Below are 6,124 nucleotides of genomic sequence, written 5' to 3'. Positions count from 1 at the left end.
CTTAAAGATAAATCCTAGCATAATTAAATAAATCAATATAGATAAAAGACAAACATAACTCAAACTAGAATTCTTCTAGGACGTGACCATAAGATAAAGATGTATTTGTGAGTCCTTCTTGATCTTCCAACTTATGTGATAAGGATGCCAGCTCGTGGTAATCCCGGTCGGTCCTACTTCTTATGTGTTTGGGCCCATCTTGTGGGTCTTCCTTGGTCGTGTGGCCCATCTTATAATACTCTTAGATATGTGGGTCTTCCTTGGTCATGTGGGCTAGAGCTCATCTTCCAACAGATGTATTGTAACAATATTCGGCCCAAGGAAGCCATTCAAGCCACCGTTGAGGGCGGTCGCCAACAAAGCGCCATAAGTACTTTTCTACCATCCGGTTAACAACCTCAGTCTGCCCATCGGATTGCAGGTGATAAGAAGAGGAAAAGTTCAGCTTGGTACAGCATAATCGGAAGCGCTCTCTCCAAAAGTGGCTGGTAAAGACAACATCATGATCACTCACTATGGACTCTTGAATGCCATGCAAATGAACAATATTGTCAAAAAACACTTGAGCTACTCATGAAGCCGTATATGGATGAGCCAAAGGGATAAAGTGAGCATACTTTGAAAATCTGCCAACCACCACTAATAGGACGGATTTGGCAGAAGTTTGGGGAAGGCCATCAATTAAGTCCATGAAAGGATCAGCCCAAACCTTTGTGGTAAGGGCAAGTGGTGGAAGGATGCCCACTGATGATAAATGTTCAGCCTTGTTGCATTGACCGGTATGACGCGAGGCTACATACTCACCAATTGCGGACTTCATGCCTTGCTAGTAAAATTTGGCCTTGATTCGATGCAACGTCTTTTGAACGCCCTCATGAGTGCTATCATGGTAGCTGGATAAAATTATGGCAACCAAGGGAGAGGAGTGTAGTAAATAGATGTGGTGCCATACATAATGGTGTTGTCCCGGATAGCCCACCTGAAGTCCATTGTTCCTACTATGATCTTCTGTGATAGCTCACGGTGTGCTGGATTAGTCTACTAGTCTACTGGTCCTCTATAATGGAATCGATCAAGAGAGACTTTGGCTGGATAATCGCATAGACTTGGTGTTGTTCCTCCAGGTCGGGATAAAGCATTAGCCACCTTGTTCAATTTTCCCGGCTTGTGTTCCACTGTGAAGTCAAACCCGAATAGTTTTCTGATCCAATTTTGATGTGGGGACGTCAAGATGCGTTGTGCTAGCAGAAATTTGAGGTTGTAATGGTCAGTGCGGATGAGGAAAGTGTGTCCCCACAAGTAGGGCGGCTAATGTTGAACTGCCTTGGCCAACCCAATCAGCTCGCGCTCATAAGTGGGTAATTTCTGGTGATGTGCTACAAGTTGCCGGGTAAAATATGCAATGGGGTGTTGTGCTTGTTGTAGTACCACCCCCGGAAGCGTCACACTCCACCAACAATAGGGCCTCAAAGTTAGACAATTGCAGGACTGGAGTTGAAGCTAAAGCCAGCTTGAGCGTATTGAAAGAGGTTGTTGCTGCATCATCCCAATCGAAGAGAAGACTGGTTAATGGACTAGCCAGCAGTCCTTAATTTTGTATGAATTTCCGATAATATCCCCTTAGCCCCAAAAATCCTCTTAAGGCTGAAATGTTGTATGGTTGAGGCCAGTTGGTGACAGTTGTAATTTTTTCTGGGTCCACTGTGACACCCTCTACTGAGATTATGTGGCCAAGATATGCAACCTGGGCCTTCCCAATTGAATATTTAGAGCGTTTCAAGAAGAGATGATGTGCTCGGAGGAGTTGGAAAACAAGTCGTAAGTCTTCTAAATGTTGTGCTCTTGATGTGTTGTAAATCAGAATATCATCAAAGAAGACCCAAATGGCATCACCACAAATTCAAAATGTCCATGGTGAGTACGGAATGCTATTTTCTTGATATCGGGCTGATGCATTCTGATTTGGTGATAACCCAATCTTAAATCCAGCTTGGTAAAAATTTGAGACCCATGCAATTCATCCAATAGATCATCCACCACTGGTATGGGAAACTTGTCTTTGATGGTTTTTATATTGAGCTCCATGTAGTCCACACAGTACCGCCATGTGCTATCATGTTTCTTGACTAGTATGACTAGCGACAAAAATGGGAACAATTGTTGTGGATAAGGCCCTGTTCCAGCATAGCTTTGCATTGCCATTCAATTTCATCTTTCTGGAGGTGTGGGTACCGGTATGGTCTAACAACCACTGCATCAGATCCGGCCTTTAAACAAATTATGTGGTCACAATGCCTCAATGGGGGCAACCCAGAAGGCTCCCAAAACAAGTCGGTGAACTCCTCTAGTAACTTGTCGATGTTGCTACCCGATGGTTTCTACTCGTGTAGTAAGTGGACATGGGGAGCTGCTTCATCATGACTGCCCCTTAGCAGCGTTGGGCTACCATCCGACACAAAGCTCACTGTTAAGGCCGAAAAATCCCACAAAATGGGGCCAAATGTTTGCAACCACTTAACCCTGAGCACCATATCAAATCCGGCTAAGGGAATGACAAAAACTTTTGTGGTAAAGTGGGTGTTAACGATGGAAAATTATACCTCCTTGCTGACCCCGTAGCTAGGGTCTTTCTTCCCATTAGCGAATGAAACCGTGGCAATTGGGTGAGGTTGGATCCCAAGATGGAGGTGTTTCGCCGTTGTAACGCTTAGGAAATTGTCGGTGCTGACGAGTCTACTAACCCCACAAGTTCCTGGTCATTAACCTTTGCTCTCACTTGCATGGTTTTGGCCAACTTCTATCTGGTAATGGCATTTAAAGAAATTTCTAGTTCAGCCTCCTCATGAGGACCCTCAATTGGTTCTTCTTTTTCTTCCAATGCATCCAACTTCAACCAAAATAATCTTTTACATTGGTGGCTGGCTCGGTAAGGTTCATCACAATTAGAACAGAGATTTTTCGCCCTTCGGACAGCCATTTCCATCCCGATTAATTTTCTGATGTATGGGGTGGTGAGTTGCTGGTTCTAGTGGTTGCTGCCACAATATGTACAATATTATTTTTGGGTGGTGGCGCTATTGGACCTGTCACCGGAGGAGAATAGCTCCTCCCCCGTGCCGCCCTGGCGAACTGGTTCTCCCCCCTACCAACCACTCCTCCTATTCTGAATGTTTTGTCTTGCTTCCATTGCTCGAGCCAAATTCATAGCTCGGCCCAAATTCATAGCTCGGCCCAAATCAGTAGGCGCGTGGAGCTCCACCTCCAACTTCAACGATTCATTAAGATCTAATGTAAATAGATTTACATGCTGGTCTCTTCGAACTAGGTGGCTTGCTCGAGCTTTTCTTGAAATTGAGTTTGATGAGCTTCCACCGAACCGGTCTGTGTTAACTAGACCAAGTCTCCCAATGGGTTGTTGTATGTTGGTAGTCCAAACCGTATAGTGTACACTTCTTTAAATTTGTCCCAATCTACGACCTGGTGGTCAAATTACACTTGATGAAACCAGAGTTGTGCTTCATCCAACAAGTGGAAAGCAGCTAAGCTCACTTTATCTATTTCAGATGTGCTTTGGTGGGGAAAAACATTTCACATCTGTGTAGCCAGATTAAGAATTCGATAGACTCGGCAAAGGTGGGAAAGTCAAGTTTGGGGTACCTGGGTACTGACCCTCCACCTTGGGCCGGTAGACCAGTGCGCCCAAAATGTGTTCTCCTTCTCTACTGTAAGAGTGCTCTTCCATCCTTCATGTGATGTCTGGGGGTTGGTTTAATCCAGCCACAATCTCAGAGACTTTGTTCATGATTTGTTCCATCATCTCTGCCATTCGTGCTACATTGTCTGCCTTCAATTCTCTGGCAATGTTTCTCAGCTCTTCACTGTTGGACGGGTCCCCCATGTTTCCCTGCTCTGATACCAATTGTTATGCACCTCACCAATACATACCAAAAGACCGATCTTTTTGGTAGCGGAAAGCCAAGTACTTAACCCAAGACCACAACAATACATCCACCATTATAAACCGACAACCACAACGGCTTAACACTAGCGACGTTGGTCCATTGTTACATGGTCGCCGCGATCGCCGGCATTGGCATTCGAACTCACAACGTGGGGCCGCTCTGATACCAAGATGTTAGGTTCCCTTGTCATAGATTGTGTAACATGACGTGGGATGGGTAAATCCAGAGCTGAGAGGGTGAGTTCTTACACTGATGTGCTCGGCTAAACTGAATAGCAACACCTGAAACCAGTGTACAACTTCAGAACTGTTGTTCTTGTCTTGAACTCAGTAAAACAAAAAAGACGAGGGAAGAAGATGGGATAAATGGGGATAACCAGAGCTCAATGAGGGGAACTCCAACCCTAGAGCTTGTCAATGGGGAACTCCAAACCCTGAGCTCGTCGAGGAGAACTTGGGATCCTGTTTTGGGCTAAAATGATACTTGCCTTTTCATATTCCACTTTCCCTCCTACATAAGCTTGACACCAACAAGAGTTTAGGCTAAAAATTACAATAATGCCCCTGTGGCATATCTACTCTTAAACTGATATAAAATGCTGTAATGTAAAACTAAAGAACTTAATACTCAGTGACTTAGCCACGATGCCTCTAAGTGACTCGGCCCGTTATTGAGTTCATAACAATCTTCCAACAAACTACTAGAGATAATATATCAAAAAAGGATCACGTTTTCTCTATGGATTGACCTAGTCAACTCACAAAACCCACTCCACTACGTATTGAATTTTAAGAAAAGAGAAAAACTTCATTGACTCGATGTAATTTGAGTACAATGAACATCTATTTATAATAGAGGAAACAAGTAGAATCTAATTACAATTAAACTGCGCTTATCCATGTTACACCCAAACTAAAACACTAAAAATAAGTCCTAAAACAATTGAACAATTGAATATAAATAAAAGACTAACATAACTAAAAGGCCTTTAATTGGGGCACTTTTATGAGACCTCCACCAGTGAGACTCTTGTAAGACTCCACCATATTAATTTTGTCTCTGTGAGACTTTTTATCATGAGACTCATGTAAGACTCTTCCATTTCTTCTCTTCAATATTAACTGAACTCATTTTATGTTCCTACAAATGGTAGACGTAGAAAACAATGTTAGGGCAGATGTCCTCCCCTTTTTACATGTAATCACTCTAATCATGGTGGATGTTGCTTTTGAGCAAAAAGTCTATGACCTCAACAAGAAGATGTCCATTAGTGAACTGAAGGTCAGAAAATTTGGGCTTGAGAAAGTGAAAGTCCATTGGATATTGAACCTTCCAAGGGAAAGGATATCGAAGAAGAGGATTTCTCAGGTGATGAACCTAGTCCTACCTTGAATCAAGAGGAGAAATACCAATTTTATAAGAGAAACAGAAGCAATGCATTCTCTAGCTACGACTTCCTCACCCAACTTGAAGACAACATGATTAACGTAAAAGAGATATTAGTTAAAATGAAGGAGGATATGAAGGAAATGAGAAGACTCCTTCACTCCATAATTGATTATCTATCATCACATCAACCAATGACGGCCTAGTTTCTTTGCTTCCATCTATTTTGACCTAGGATTGACCTTAATTTTTTACTCAATTTGTATATGCTAGCTTAGGTCAATTATGTACTCCAGTTTGTCCACTTTTTGAAAACTCTAAAATGAAAGGCCTTTGAGCAAAATCTTTGTGTGAGTCTACTTTTCTTCCTTTTATGCAGTCTTTTTGATATATTACAAAAAGGGGGAGAGAAAATTAAACTTATTATCCAAATTCAAAATATTTACATAAAGTTAGGACTACATAGTTTTTGAACTTAATATGCAAAAGGATCATGTTTTTTTTTAATTCTATGAGTTAAGTTTTGTCATTATTAAAAAGGGGAGATCATTGACCTAGGTTGACCCTCATCCATATTTTTAAGATAAAAAGATTAACTATAATTGTATTTATATTTACAATTCAAGAATTTTAGATACACTTCCTTCAAGAGACATAAGATCAAAGTCTATATGAAAGAATTTTCAAATTAATATAAGATCTAGAGTTGTAGGATGTGTCAATTCATCTTAAAGAAGCACCTACTGATGAAGTTTGAAGATTTGAGGACTAGAGTC

The sequence above is a fragment of the Aristolochia californica genome, unplaced genomic scaffold, assembly GCF_029961685.1.
Source record: "Aristolochia californica isolate CCGP_79_NKW_82.1479 unplaced genomic scaffold, dmAriCali1.0.hap1 SCAF_8, whole genome shotgun sequence".
Taxonomy (NCBI): Eukaryota; Viridiplantae; Streptophyta; class Magnoliopsida; order Piperales; family Aristolochiaceae; genus Aristolochia; species Aristolochia californica.
The sequence above is the reverse complement of the archived record's forward strand: the minus strand, read 5'-3'. Positions refer to the sequence as shown.